The sequence below is a fragment of the Lissotriton helveticus genome, chromosome 6 (assembly GCF_964261635.1).
Source record: "Lissotriton helveticus chromosome 6, aLisHel1.1, whole genome shotgun sequence".
Lineage (NCBI taxonomy): Eukaryota > Metazoa > Chordata > Amphibia > Caudata > Salamandridae > Lissotriton > Lissotriton helveticus.
The window spans coordinates 355,774,854-355,792,084 of record NC_136067.1 but is presented as its reverse complement, the minus strand read 5'-3'; positions in this window follow the sequence as shown (position 1 = coordinate 355,792,084).

The following is a 17,231-nucleotide window of genomic DNA, read 5'->3' as shown; positions in this document are numbered from 1 at the left end:
AACAATGAAAGCCCCACCTTGTTTCTGGATGTTTCAGACTAAACTGGCGTCAGCATGAGAGCACCACCATCTCGTAGCTCCGTCGTGGTCATTCCGCGAGCAATCATGGCAGCCACTCCCCACCAGAAGCCTGCAGGAGTCGGGGCCCCCAAAACTTTTGATGAATTCTCAAGGCGGAGGGGACGCTTTCGAGAATGGGGTCCAAGACCTAGCAGACAAGCGTCCGATTTCCAAGGTGTCCCAGGGCCATTTCAGTGGACCAGGCCCAAAAAGGAAAGAGCCTGCCGCCATTTTGAGAGTCCTGTGACAGCCGCCTATCGCTGCACCGCAAGAGTGGGCGCAACTCAGCTGAATTGTGGCTTTTGATACAGTGGACCAAAAACGGACGGAATGGCAACTGAAACGGTAAAGGGGCGCCCCACTACAACAGATGACACTCCACCTGGAGAGGCCCGTTCACGCCGCCTCCCCCGGGGCGCCCCACGCCGTTATTCGGAGCAGCATTGTAGGATACCAAAACCAGTGCGGCAACTTACTGGACATCACCTTGGTGCCATCGTTCTGCTGCCTTGGAACTATTCGCACAACAGTTTGCTACTGATGACCCACCCCCCGCGACGCCCCACGCCGTTATTTGCTGGGTGGCAACTTACTAGACATCACTTTCGTGTCATCTAGATTTCGGCGCGTTCTGCTGCCTTGGAACTATTCGCACAACAGTTTGCTACTGATGACCCACCCCCGCGACGCCCCACGCCGGAAATCTGGACGTTGTGCTGCGTTGGGACTATTCGCACAGCCGACCGCTACTTTGTTGTTTTTCCCTAAAAATGTTTATATGTTATTACTATTTTTGTTTTCTTGTATATATTTATAAATTATTAAAGTTTTATAATCTTACTACTTTGTCGGAGTGCTATATATTTTTAATGTGACACATAATTGTAAAAACTTTGATGTACAAAGAGTCATCCCTGGAATCTTCCGCTTCACGCTCGGTCCCCTCCCCAATCACAATACAGGATGGTTTTCAGATAATAGCAACGCTTCTGCTGTGATGGATCTCATCGAGTGTGGGCCTTGATCTACTATAACTCCTTTGAAGAGGGGTGATTCTTTACAGCTGTGGCCATAAACTACATCTGCAGGGCTAGCTGATAGCCTAGGACCGGCCTGGACAATCGGACACAGAGGAAAAGAAGTGTCAGAGGGTGCGGTAGTGAATAGGGCGAAAGGGAGGTGTCGGGCGGGCACAGGGTGTGATTCTCAGGGAAGAGCAGCGCAGATGGGGGGAGGTTTATTACCCATGCATAAGACAGAGAGCGGGGGTGACCACTGCCTGGGTGAGATGCTTGCGAGGGTGGGGAGCCATGCTAAGGATCGACAGCGTACACAGAGTGGGTCTGGTCAAGGCATCTAAAATGGCTGCCGTGCACGACAAAAGTGTGGCATTTGAAAAAAGACAAGATGGCGCAGACAATGTTTTTCAACACTTCCTGATTTCCTTCGAATCGAACGTTAACAGACGTTGGGGCATATTACCAAAGTTAAGCGATATTTATCCCTAACGATGCATTGCAAAGATTTTTTTACCGTCAGAAATTATCGCAGATAAACCTTGCTATTATCAAGGTTTATCGCAAATACGATAAAAAACGACCGCAATGCATTAATATCGCTGAAAACTCAGCGATATTCATGCATTACCGAGCTAATGCTCTTAGCCATGTTATCCACCTCCCATTGGATAACATGGCTAAGAACTGCTCAGGGCAGCTGTTACTTTTTGGAGATATTCGCGCTTATCTCGAATATTTCCAAAAGTTGATAATAGGAGATAGCGATGTTAGCGACTGTTTCCAGTCGCTAACATCTTGGCATGCCCACTTTGCATGTCATTAGTGATAAATATCACTCACATGCAAAGTGGGGCCCAAGATGGTCGCTATCTCCTACTAGCCGTCGCTAACTGGTGTTAGCAACAGCTAGGTAATACAGATATAATTTTATCTCCGCGAAGCGGAGCGCTGTTACAGATATATATCTTGTTTTTGAACGTTAATTTCTCAAAATGCACTGAAGCACATATATTGAGACCTAGCAAAGGCACATCGGGCTACCAGTCCCTAATATTTTACCAAGTTTCATGCAAATCCATTCAGCCGTTCAATTATTATTATTATTATTTTTTTTTGCCCCGCGGGGCCCTTTTAAAACCTCCACATCAAACCTAGGGGGTCAGCGAGGATCTACTATGCCCCCTTATGGTCATTTGCCCCTTCGCTTTGGCCTCCTCTTGTCTCTCGATCCTACCGAGAGACAAGATGGCGGCCGCTACGTACTGTTTGGAATGTTTACAGACACTGGAGAGCCAATCAGCTTCGCTTCGCAAAGCTCCGTAACGCGAAAAGTACGCGAAGCGGTGCGCTGTTACAGATATATATCTTTTTTTGAACGTTAATTTCTCAAAATCCACTGAAGCACATATATTGAGACCTAGCAAAGGCACATCGGGCTACCAGTCCCTAATATTTTACCAAGTTTCGTGCAAATCCATTCAGCCGTTCGATTATTATTATTATTTTTTTTTTTTGCCCCGCGGGGCCCTTTTAAAACCTCCACATCAAACCTAGGGGGTCAGCGAGGATCTATTATTCCCCCTTATGGTCATTTGCCCCTTCGCTTTCGCCTCCTCTTGTCTCTCGATCCTACCGAGAGACAAGATGGCGGCCGCTACGGACTGTTTGGAATGTTGACAGACGCCGGAGAACCAATCAGCTTCGCTTCACAAAGCTCCGTTGCGCGAAAAGTACGTGTCCTGGAGCGCTGCCCGGTCCGCTGTTACAGATATATATCTTTTTTTAAACGTTAATTTCTCAAAATCCACTGTAGCACATATATTGAGACCTACAAAAGGCACATCGGGCTACCAGTCCCTACAATTTTGCCAAGTTTCGTGCAAATCCATTCAGCCGTTCGGGCTAAAAGTGAGGCCAACCGCCCTATGGAAAACTCAATGTTAAAAACACGTTTTGGGACCCCCCTTTTTTCTCGACCCACCCTGGACGACCCCCCCCCCAATTTTCAGGGGCTGCTCAGAAACAAAATGTGCCATTTTCCAGAAAATTTCAGCCAATTCCGTCCACAAACGCCAAAGTTATTAGACATAGAATTTTCAAAAAACCCATAGAGAAAAAATCCTAACTATATATACCTACTGGCGACCGCCAGTAGGTAATATATGTTAGAGCCCAAATATAGCCCAATGTAGCCCAATGTAGCCCAATGTAGCCCAATGTAGCCCAAAGATGGCCACCAGAGACAAAAAAAACAAATGTAGCCCAAATATCAGCCAGATGTAGCCCAACTATAGCCCAATGACAGAATGTCCCAGAGTGTTCTAAAGAACAACTAGAGCGCTAACAGTCTTACTTATGACAAAAGTATGGCACACCTGAAGTCATCTTGATTGGAATAAAGTGTTAACACTTAAAACATTTAATTTGCAAAGGAACAAAATGAGGGGGTTCAATTTGCCATAGAAATTATGATTAGTGCTGAAGAAAGAAAAATTAGGGCACATTTTGAGTGACTTCTCAAATCCTCTTATATTTCATTAAAAAAATTCTGATATGCAGTCTCCCAAGATGGCCACCAGAGACAAAAGAGCCCAAATGTAGCCCAAATATCAGCCAGTTGTAGCCCAACTATAGCCCAATGACAGAATGTCCCAGAGTGTTCTAAAGAACAACTAGAACGCTAACAGTCTTACTTATGACAAAAGTATGGCACACCTGAAGTCATCTTGATTGGAATAAAGTGGTAACACTTAATACATTTAATTTGAAAAGGAACAAAATCAGGGGTTTCATTTTGCCATAGAAATTTTATATATATATATATATATTACCTTCTGGCGGTCGCCAGTAGGTAGTTATAGTTAGGATCGTTACCATAGGAAATCCGCAACATTCTATTGGGAATAACTTTGGCGCCGAATGAGGGATCTGCCTGTAATTTTCCTTAACCTTGCCTCGCTGTGCTCCGCTCCTTCCCTGAAAGTTTCGGGGGGATCCGTCAAGCGGGGGCCGAGATAAAAGGGCGGTCCCAAAACGTGTTTTCCCCATGTTAATTTCCATAGGGCGGTTGGACTCACTTTTAGCCCGAACGGCTGAATGGATTTCCACCAAACTTGGCAAAATTGTAGGGACTGGTACCCCGATGTGCCTTTGCTATGTCTCAAGATATATGCTCCAGTGGATTTTACGAAAATTAACTTTGAAAAAATATATATCGGGCTACATTGGGCTATATATATGTTAGAGCCCAAATGTAGCCCAATGTAGCCCAATGTAGCCCAAAGATGGCCACCAGAGACAAAAAAAAACAAATGTAGCCCAAATATCACCCAGATGTAGCCCAACTATAGCCCAATGACAGAATGTCCCAGAGTGTTCTAAAGAACAACTAGAGCGCTAGCAGTCTTACTTATGACAAAAGTATGGCACACCTGAAGTCATCTTGATTGGAATAAAGTGTTAACACTTAAAACATTTAATTTGCAAAGGAACAAAATGAGGGGGTTCATTTTGCCATAGAAATTATGATTAGTGCTGAAGAAAGAAAAATTAGGGCACATTTTGAGTGACTTCCCAAAACCTCTTATATTTCATTAAAAAAATTCTGATATGCAGTCTCCCAATATGGCCACCAGAGACAAAAGAGCCAAAATGTAGCCCAAATATCAGCCAGATGTAGCCCAACTATAGCCCAATGACAGAATGTCCCAGAGTGTTCTAAAGAACAACTAGAACTCTAACAGTCTTACTTTTGACAAAAGTATGGCACACCTGAAGTCATCTTGATTGGAATAAAGTGGTAACACTTAATACATTTAATTTGAAAAGGAACAAAATGAGGGGTTTCATTTTGCCATAGAAATTTTATATATATATATATATATTCACTGAAAAAACCATAGGTTATAGACCATATATAGTTAGGAATTAGCATTTACAAAACCTTGAAAATTCACTGAAAAAACCATAGGTTATAGACCATATATAGTTAGGAATTAGCATTTACAAAACCTTATTTTACTCACACAAAACCATTGAAATTCGCATATATATAGTTAGTTGTACTAACTATATATCGCGCACCCGCAATCCACTGCTGATCATGTCACATATTACATCATTCATGACATGGTCAGTGACATCACTGATGACATCACTGATGACATCTCAAATGACATCACTGATCTCATGCTGACATGCTGTTCTCAGAATATATCACATTTCACTAAAAACAGTGACTTGAAGGTATTCATCATATAACAGCGGGGAAAAAAACCACAATCAAAATGATTGTGTTTAAAAAACCCATATAACATAACCAATCAGAAATCAGAACTCCTCAAAAGTAACTTACTTTCCATGACGTCGAAGGATGTCCTATGAACAGCTTATACTCTGTTGTGCTGTTATTATTTTCAGCCCGCCACTTTCTGAAAGAAAAGCTCAATCGTTTTGACAAATATGTTACATACAATAAATGACTTCTCGCTCTCTACCGCACTTCTCCTCAAGGCCAAATCGTGTAAGAGCCATTTATAACTCTTGGAATTCTTCTAAGCAAATCCCGTCATTTTCTTTTCCGCAACTTTAAGAAAGAAAACGTTCAAGATCACTTTCACAATCCTGTACTAGTAATATCTCACCCTTCTTGCTCCACATTTCCTATGACACTGATACTGCTTACTATGAAGCAGACTTACACTACCTCTATGACTACTACAATTATTTAATTCTCTACATCACATTTAATCACAAAGCAATTTAAAACAGTACATAAAATTATATCAACTCCTAGAATCATTATAGGCCAGTTACCTACCCTAAATTCTTTCTTCTGAAAACAGAAAGTAAGAATATTTTTAAATAAAAAGGCAACATTGTTTCATAGTGAAATGTGAATTATTTCCGGAACATCAGCTTTTTTTACATTTTGAATAAGATGTGTAATAAGTGGATGTTGTCAAAGGACCATCATGTCATATAATAGCTGCAGTTAGAAATGTTCTTCCTAAAATCAACGACTGTGTAGGCACAACATTTGTAATTAAAGTTGAAAACTTATTTTCATCAGGTTTATATAGTTGGAATTTTTAAATGACATTATAACCAAAAGTTTGTTCAAAATATGTCGACAGCATTGCAGACTTACCTTACCTCTACTCCATGTTTTGATTGGCTGCTTGAATTAGCTTATTAAAAGAAACAGTTTTTCTGAACTCATTCAAAGTGCAGTTATTTTTCCATGACGTCAAGTGTTATGGTAAGAACACCGTTTGCTTTGGGAAATACTCTGTTGTCCTTTAACTAATCCGTGCCCACCACTTTCTGTAAGAAAACCTTCTTTTTTTTCAGGAACTACTTAAAACTCAAAAATAACTTTTGACTCTGTACTACACTTATCCTCAAGGCCAAATAGTGTAGGAGCCATTAGAACCTCTTGAAATTCCTCAGAGCAAATCCCGAGATTCTTTCCCTAAAATTTTGGTTGTAAAAACACCAGGTAAGAATTTTTAAGGTCAAAAGGCAATTTCTTTTTTAAAGTTAAAACAGAATCATTGCAGAATGACCAGCCGTTTCTAGACGTCAAATAAGCTGTGTAATGTCCTGATGTTGTTGAAGGACCGTCATGATATATAATTGCTGCAGTTACAAAAGTCCTTCCTGATATTGACAACTGCGAAGCCACAAAATTTGTAATTAAAGTTGTCAATTTTGTTCCATCAGGCCTACATCGTTGGAACATTAAAATGACATACTGGCCATATGTTCGTATAAATAATGTGGACAACATTTCAGACTTACATTGGCTACACTCCATGTTGTGATCGGCTGCTTTTACTAGCTTTTTAAAGGACACTGATTTACTGTCTGGCAAAGTTAAATATATACATTTTTCTGAGTCTACACTAGTAGTACTTGATACCCTACAGTTCTCGTAGTCATGCTGCCATTGATAAGAAAGGCCAAACAGGTGATCTACATCTACACCTTCATCTTGCAATACATCAAGCATATACATTAAAAACTCCTGACAATCTTGCTGAATATTTTGAGAGAATTGCGTTTGACCTGAACATTTGTCTAACAGATTTCGAATTTCAGACACACTTTCTATTTTTGTTCTATCAGTGCTACATTTTTTTTAACACAGAATTCAACAAACTGCAAAATCTTTGATCCGAATTGACCACAATCTCTTCTTTTAAAGTTTCTAGAGAAAAGACAACATTAACCACAACATTAGCATAGCAGTTGACACCAGAACTATTTTCAAATTGAAAACCAACAACATCTTCAACAGAATCAATTTTTTTTCTGCTTATAATTTCGGGTTCATCGATTTTTCGTCTTTTTGCTACAATCTCCCTACTATTGGTCACATTTCTTCGTTTCCGGCCTACCACACGTTTCTCAAACAAAGGATATTGAGGCAAATGTGGCGCATACTCTCTTCTTAACCTATTGTATTCCTTAACACAATCTAGATCCGCACAAATGTTTGTGACATCACAATCAATCAAGTACAATGCCGATGAAGTTCTGACTCGTGACAATGCCACATATGCCATACCCTCCTTGAACACAGAACTGCCAATATTCACCAATGCACTGTCTACACTTAAACCTTGCGATTTATGGATTGTCACTGCATATGCCAAGCAAACAGGAAACTGCTTATGGCGAACAGATAAGTCTTTTACAAGCAAAAACCTAGCAGAGCAACGACCAATTAGCTGTACTTCCTCAATGCCATCAAATTTAATTTTTAAAAATTCAATTCCATCTCTATTTCTGTATTTCTCAAAATCAACAACATTACCCATTGATCCATTTACCAGACCTCTTTCAACATGTAAATTCCTTCTTAAAATTATACGGCAATTTAAGCACACATTCAGAGTCTTTACAAAACCAGCAGTTTTAGATATAGTCTTCTCTAATGAATCCAATTTTGATTTCAAATTCTCAGACAAAATAATTGTTGCTCCCATATGCTCTGTTCTGTCAATAGCTTCCAGTTTCACAATGGTATATTATCAACACAGGCGATAACATTATCGCTGCTTTTATCGGCAGAAAACTGCCGCTGAAGCCGCTTTTGCGGCCGAAAACTGCCGCTAAAGCCGCTTTTGCGGCAGTTTTCTGCCGATAAAAGCAGCGATAATTTTATCGCCTGTGTTGATAATATGCCCCACAATCTCTTGGTTTTCTAAATTCAACATTTTGTTGTTGAAGATGGCACATTCTGCAAGAGTTGGCATCAAACATATTCCAGATTTCTTCTCAGTAATTTTCCCAAAAATATTCTCAGGCACAACGTCTTCTTCTGGATACAAATTTGATAGTAATCGTGCATGTAAAGCTTCTTTCCCATGCTCGGTCACTTTTCCGATTCCAACATCTTGTAGAATATTCTTATAATCTTCATCCTTCGCTTGACGCATATTTTCACGCAGTTCAGCATAATTGAAGTTTAACCATATATTAATGTTGCCAATGCTCCCTAGGCACTTCCTGGTATCTTCATGCGTGAGCATTTTGAACACAGGTTGTCCTTTCACTGGTGTCAGCTGCAGAAGATCACCGAAAACAATGTTGTGTTTGCCACCAAATAACACATCATACTCTGTTTTGAGAACTTCTTGCATTCTCAAATGCACAAAGGCAAGCATGACATTGGAAACCATGCTTACTTCGTCAATGATAAGAAGTTTCATTTTCCTCAAGACTCTTGAAACTTCACAACAAGCATCTCCAGATAACTTGTGGTATTGTAATTTGTTATCATGCTCCACTGGCAGCATCAGTAGACGATGCAAAGTAATACCTTTAATGTTATGTGCTGCCAGTCCAGTTGGAGCGGTGACAACACAAGACAGCAATTACTCAGTCCTTTTCTGCAAATAACATGAAATTGCTTTAATAAGGAAACTTTTTCCAGTTCCCGCTTCTCCACTCACGTACAGTCGGACAGGCTTCAACGACGTACATGAGCACTCTATCTTCTCATTACTTAATCCATGATCTATTTGGTTGGTAACTTCGTCATATATTTTCCTCTGCTCAACGTTGAGTTGTCTTTCCAAGTCTTATAAGTTAACCGCATCCTCCTGAGCATGTGCCATGGCTCTTTCCACTTCAATCATGGCAGTGGCAGCTTCATTTTCGATAACTGGTCCTCCTAGTGGATCCTGACTCAATGAAACAGAACTCTGACTGTCCTGAGAACTGTCTCTAGCAATCTCAGCTGCAATCGTTGCTTCATGCTCGATTTCCGCATTCAACATTTCTAGATATTTGGGAAAAACAGGACATTCTATGTTCTCCTTGGCGGCATTGAAAGAATCTTCGTAACAGACGAAATCTCCAAGCAGTTCCTCTTCTGCACGCCAAGGCTTGAAAAGTTGCAAAAGTGCTTAATAGAAAAAAATCTTTTCTTTCAGGAGATTCGCCACTCAATTTTCGATGGTTTACCAATTGGCATTTTCTTTGCTTGACCAGACATCCCTCACTTCCAATTACAGCATACACTCATTTATCAATATCTTCTTTGATGTTCCTCTTGAATATGTAATTTTGTAGAACCTCATACAGACAAACATTCTCGAGGTGACTGCTTCTATTTGGAAAATATGTATCCAACATGTTGGTCTTCAAAATATCTGTACTGTTTGGCTCCTTTTCCGCCAAATACTCAATTTCCCGTACAGGTTTCAGAACTCGATTACGCGTTGCAGCAAGACCAAGACTCGCCCAAATGATACTCCTGGATTCGGCATAGAGACTTGCTGAAGACAACCGGTCAGAACATTCGTAAGCTCCGATTTCTCGATGCGACAACATCTTCAGACTGAAACTGTACAACTTCTTACTGAGGCTCTTTTCATGGGAAATGTCCTCCCACATATCCTTCAATTCTGTCTTTTCTTTTTTGGTGATGTAAGATGTCACATACCGAGCCACAGCCATACAGTTATCAGCCACAAACTGTATATCCATGTTAGCATTCCACATGGACAAAATCACTGGGTTGTAGTCGTTGATGTACTTGGACTCTTCGTTCCTTGTCAAATTGTAGGTATTTTTGGGTGATTTCTTCATCACATTATGTCGCAGCGAAGACATCAAACTGTTCACTCTTCCTTTAGAAATCACCGGTCGTGGAAAGGCGAAACGACATTTTGTGTAGAACTTGTCCTTGTTTCTGAATTTACGACGACAGTACTTTCCACAACGATGGCTTTGGAAGCGTAAAACTTGTTCTCTTAGGCTTTTGTCTTCCTTTGCCTTTGGAACAGCACATGTAGAATACTGTTCTATGAAACTCATCACTAAGTCATCCGGATCTGTTCCAAATTTGGGTGCATCTTTGATCCACAGCAGCATATGTATATGAGGAGCACCTCTTGCTTGGTACTCCTTTCTCCAGAAGAAATCCAACACCTCTCCAAGAGGTGGATTTTTCTTGTTCATGATGAAAGACATCATAGCTTCAAATCTATGATTGAAGTACCTGCATACATTCACTGGATCCAAAGAGCACAGTTCTCCGGGTGTCTTGAATTCGATATTTTCAATGTTTCCATTTGCCTCTCGTAGAAATTCAAGTAAGTCTTCCCAGCCATACTCGGCACAGCTGAGAGTGAGGAACCATGTGGGAGTTCCTAAGTTCCTCAGCATACATTTTAAATCACCATGATGACGGTACCAGTACTCATTAGTACCACGCTGACACGCCATGAGATTAATCAGGTGAGAATCCAAAATACTGTCTTGCACATTGACTTTATCCATAAAGTCCCTTGACGTGATATTTTGCATCTGTACACCACTTTTCAAGATGTGGTTCACTGCATATGACAGTCCAGACAGATCGCTTTCAAACAGTAGATGAAACAAATAGGGAATGCATTGACGAAACCTAGGATCTTCTGCATACAATCGTAAAGTCCGGTATTCAGAAGCAGGAATTTGATCAGGTCGCTCATCATATCTTCCTCCTTGACCTGTTGGAAATAGCTGTGGGAAACACCGAGCTTCCAAACTTTCCTCCCAAACACTAATGGGACTTCCTTTGGCTTGTTTCATTTGAAACAACTCAATAGCATTCCCCATGACTTCCTTGGAATGCAAAGGATGAACACTATAATGTTCATATATTTCTTCATTTGTAGAGGCTTCTACTTTCTCAATTTGACCAGCACACAAATCGCTATCCTCTTCTTCACTTACTTCCTCTTCTGCAACATATACATTCTTGTAGTACTTATTGTTTTTCTTCAAATACAATGTTGCCTTTTTGACTTTCCTAACATCCACTAAATGTTGCCAGATTTTCTTACTCTTTGTCGGAACCCCATTAACTAAGATAACCAGAGGTTCCTCTTCCACTTTCTCTACTCCAATTGTATTAATGTTTTTCTTCAAATCTAGAGGCAAATAAACAACTCTTCCCTTTAATCCTCTCTGTAAATCTGATGGAGGCAATTTCCCTGTCTTTGGCTCCATTCGTACAATAGCCTGAAAGGGATGGATACTTTGAATCAAAATAGATTCATAAGTATTTAAATCCTTCAATTCAGAAGGAATCTCAACCAATTCCAGATTATTATGAACTGCTCTAGCAGGCATCCGGTTTTGATTTAATTTGTTACAACAATAAGTACACACACGTTGATCCGATCCCAAATCAAAACAATTTTCTACCATCAAGTATGTTGCAAAATCCTTCCATTCACTATTATTTTCCCTTTCACTTTTCGCATATAAATCCACTAACTTAGTCTGATTCTTATAATAAGTGCGTCGACAACACACACAAGTGAAATTAGGCCTCTCACTTGATTTCACCTGAAACGTGGCAATTTCTTTCTGAAAATTATCTGTACTGGAAACCTGTACACTATCTTCCACATTACCTTCTTCTTCTGGGTCAATTTCAACATTCTCCTCTTTACTTGCAAAGTAACAAAACTCAATTTCTTCACAAATATTCTTCACATCTACTTCAGAACCATGCAAAAGAACAGTGCATAATTGTTTAAGCATAATTGCTGGACTCTTAGCATAATACAACATTCTAACTAATTTCCTCACTTTATTATGATGCACTGCTAGCATCCTGAAATGATGAAAACCACTCTGGCATACTCTCCTGGAAAGACAAGCCAGTGAATGACCATGCAAACCTGTCACTTCTCTCACTCTGCAAGGATCTAATTCTTGCAACAACTTCATTTTCTGTTTTAAACTTTTCTTATTAAATGTCCGTACAAAATCACAAAGCAAATTGATGGAATCCTGTCGCACACTGCAAATACTACTACACTTCCAGGTATATACTGGTCCCTTAGGACGTCTTCCTAAAACCTCATTACCTAACACCTCTTCTGCCTCTGTTGTCACAAGTTTTTCTTTTTCAACTGCAATGCACAGGGGCAAGCCACACAATGCATGGTGCATCACTCCTTATGCCTGTTTCAAACAGGCGTAAGGATTTGATTCAGCAATGCCATAAATGTGACTCAGTGAAATCTTCTTAATTTTACTGTGTTAGTTTTACAGGGCTTTCATGCAAATGACTGCCCACCCTACAACAAAACGCTCACATGAAATCTGACGCAGGTTTCATGTGGCACAGGACTTTACAGCATGACACATCTGCCTAGATGCATCAAGTTGTAAATATGTCGCAACATAGCAAATCTTTTGCACCGCCGCTGCGTCACAAAAGTGACGCACAGCGGCGCAAAAGAGGCACACGGCTATCATAAATCTGTCCCTAACATTTTAAATGATTGATTCAGGATGACGATAAGGTGTGGCCTATCCAGAGGTTTGTTTGAGGTGAGGCCTACTCAGGGTTGCAGATGAAATTTAGGCTTGTTGAAGAGTACAGAGGAGATAATACATGCGCAGGCCTACCAATGAAGTAAATCATGTCCACTGCACTCTTGAACAAAGGTCAGACCTCTTCTGTGTCCGTGGACAGGCCTAAACCTCATCTGCACAATGTGATTCGTAATGTTAGGAAACACAGGTGATGTAATGGAAAAATGTGGAATTTCTTTTCCTCATTTCACAATCACATCTCCTGTGTTTCCTTTGCTTAGGTATCTCATTGTGCAGATGGAGTCTAGCATATCAAAGAGTATGCAGAAGTTGAGCACTGTATGCAACAATTTTGACATTTACAGAAGATTCAGCTTCTCCATGCCCCCTACACAGTCCTAAATGTTTACAGTTTAAACTGACGGTATCTTGTTGGAGATGAAGTGAGGCCTATCTTGCAACATGGTGCATATTTTGCATCACTGCTGCATCACAAAAGTGACGCAACAGCGGCGCAAAAGAGGTGCACGGCCATCATAAATCTGCCCCTAACATTTTAAATGATTGATTCAGGATGACGATAAGGTGTGGACTATCCAGAGGTTTGTTTGAGGTGAGGCCTACTCAGGGTTGCAGAGGAAATTTAGGCTTGTTGAAGAGTACAGAGGAGATAATACATGTGCAGGCCTACCAATGAAGTGAGTCATGTCTACTTCACTCTTGAACAAAGGCCAGACCTCTTCTGTTTCCCTGGACAGGCCTAAACCTCAACTGCACAATGTGATTCATAATGTTAGGAAACACAGGTGATGTAATTGAAAAATGTGGAATTTCTTTTCCTCATTTCACAATCACATCACCTGTGTTTCCTTTGCTTAGGTATCTCATTGTGCAGATGGAAACTAACATATCAAACACTACGCAGAAGTTGAGCACTGTATGCAACAATTTTGACATTTACAGAAGATTCAGCTTCTCCATGCCCCCTACACAGTCCTAAATGTTTACAGTTTAAACTGACGGTATCTTGTTGGAGATGAAGTGAGGCCTGTCTTGCAACATGGTGCATTTTTTGCATCACTGCTGCATCACAAAAGTGACGCAACAGCGGCACAAAAGAGGCGCACGGCCATCATAAATCTGCCCCTAACATTTTAAATGATTGATTCAGGATGACGATAAGGTGTGGCCTATCCAGAGGTTTGTTTGAGGTGAGGCCTACTCAGGGTTGCAGATGAAATGTAGGCTTGTTGAAGAGTACAGAGGAGATAATACATGTGCAGGCCTACCAATGAAGTGAGTCATGTCCACTGCACTCTTGAACAAAGGCCAGACCTCCTCTATCTCCCTGGACAGGCCTAAACCTCATCTGCACAATGTGATTCGTAATGTTAGGAAACACAGGTGATGTAATTGAAAAACGTGCAAATATTTATGCTCAATTCACAATCACATCACCTGTGTTTCCTCAGCTTAGTTATCTCATTGAGCAGATTTAGTCTAGCATATCCAAGAGTACGCAGAGGATGAGGACTGTATGCAACAGAGCAATGTACATTACTCACCTCCATTGACACTTACAGAAGCCTCAGTTTAATATTTCTTAGTTCAATATTTATTTAAAGAAGCAGACACCAATATGACCTTCTCATAAATGTGAAAAGCGTTTTTGTTTTAAAAAAATTGATTTTCTGGTCATAATTTGAAAACACAACACAGGTCCTATGTAGAAGCACACCCTATCAGTACTTAAATTAGCCAAGCACACATGGGGGCGTATTTACAAGGACCTTGCACCACGGGGAAATAACTTAAATTAAAATGGGGAAAATAACATCAAAGGGACTCAAAGGCCTTTTAAATATGCCCCAAGCAGCCTATGAAACTCTAGCAGTACATATCAAGAAACTTAAATGACTTCAATAAACGTTTTTAAACACATCAAGTAAAGCAGTTATTCAACTACATTCAAGTGTGACCGCTCAGCCCTCCACAGGGCTTGGTCGCCCCACTCACTGCTGCCGCTCCTGCCTGCCTTTGCCGCCTCCTGCCTGCAGATTCTTTCGCTCGCTGCCCGCTGCTCCTGGGAACTTCCCGCTGCTCCAGGGAATTTCCCGCTGCTCCTGGGAATTTCCCGCTGCCCGCAGCTTCTTGGAATTTCCCGCCGCTGCCTCCCTGCGGCCCCGCCCCCCTGTGATTCCATTTGCCGCCCCGCTCCCGCCACCCAGCTGCTCCTCCCTCGCGGCTCCTTACTTATGACGCCCACAGAGCGACTGCGCAGCGGACGCGCGCAGCGGAAGCACCGATTGAGCGCCGAAGGTGCGCCAAAGGTAAACCCGTCTGCGCCCGTCCGCGCCTGGCCCGCCCCCCGCGCCAGGACCCCTGGCCCTCCCCGCCGAGGCAAGATGACCCGACTGACCTACGACGCCGCCACTCTCAACGCACTCAATGCCGGCCGGACCCACGCCTGCTGCCGAGCCACCCCGAGACGCACCCACGGACCCTTCACCTGCTGCACCTGCAAGTTCACCTGCCTCCGAACCTGCCCCGCACCCGCCAAGACAAACACCAGCAGCAACCACCTCAAGTGCATCCTGATCAACACCCGCTCCGTCCACAGACACGCCGTGGAACTCTGGAACCTCCTCGACGCTACATCACCGGACGTCGCCTTCCTCACGGAAACCTGGATGAACGCCTCCTCTGCACCCGACATCGCCATCGCCATCCCGGACGGGTACAAGATCATCAGGAGGGACCGCATCAACCAGACCGGAGGTGGCATCGCCATCGTCCACAGGAACACCATCCGCATCACGGCCGACGCCAACGACTCCTTCGCCGCAGCCGAACATCTCCACTTCCAGATTCACACCGACCCTAAGACGACCCTCAGAGGCACCCTCGTCTACAGACCCCCGGGACCACGCACACAATTCAGCGAAGACATCACAGACTTCATCAGCCCTCACGCCCTCCCCTCCACCGACTTCATCCTCCTCGGGGACCTCAACTTCCACCTGGAGAACAACAAGGACCGCAACACCACCACCCTGCTGGAAAACCTCGCCAACCTCGGACTCAAGCAACTGGTCAACACCCCCACCCACTACGCCGGCCACACGCTTGATCCCGTCTTCTCTTCCAGCAAATACATCACCTTCAGCCACGCCACCGGACTCCACTGGACCGACCACAGCTGCGTCCACTTCAGCTTCAAAGGATCCACGACCCACCACCACCCGCAACAGGTACCTCACAGGAATTGGAGCAAGATCACCGCAGACCAGCTCACCACCTCCCTCAGCCAGAGCCCACCGTCAACACAACGGACCCCAACGAAGCAGCCCGCAACTTCACACAGTGGCTGACCGCCTGCGCCGACGACCTCGCGCCACTAAAGAACCCTCCCAGCAGACCCAGAAGCAAGAAGGCATCCTGGTTCACCGACGACCTCAAAGACTCCAAGAAGACCTGCCGCACCCTCGAGAAAGCCTGGCTCCTCGACCGGACCACCGACAACATGACCGCCCTCAAACACGCTACCCGCAAGCACCACCAGCTCATCCGCACCACCAAGAAGAAATCCCTGAAGGAACGACTGGACAACAACGCCCACGACAGCAAAGAGCTCTTCACTATCGTCAAGGAGTTCTCCAACCCCAGCACCGGCACCAACGACATCACTCCGTCACAAGACCTCTGCGACTCCCTCGCCTCGTTCTTCCACCGCAAGATCGCCGACATCCACAACAGCTTCGGTGCCCCACCCATTCACCCAACCGTCGAACCAACGCCCCCCACCGCCACCCTTCGCACCTGGACCACGGTGACCACCGAAGATACAGCCCGCACGATGAACACCATCCACTCCGGATCACCGACCGACCTCTGCCCACACCACGTCTTCAACAAGGCCGACTCCACCATCGCACCTCAACTCCGGAACATCATCAACGCCTCCTTCAACACCGCCACCTTCCCGGAGAGCTGGAAGCACGCCGAGATCAGGGCCCTCCTGAAGAAACATACAGCGGACCCCACCGATCTCAAAAACTTCCGCCCCATCTCGCTCCTCCCTTTTCCTGCTAAAGTCATCGACAAGATCGTCAACAGACAGCTGACCGCCTTCCTCGAACGGATCCCTCGACCCCTCGCAGTCCGGTTTCAGAGCCAACCACAGCACCGAGACCGCCCTCATCGCAGCCACCGACGACATCCGGACCCTGCTCGACAAGGGGGAAACAGTGGCCCACATCCTCCTGGACCTCTCCGCTGCGTTCGACATGGTCTGCCACCGCACCCTAGTCCAACGCCTCA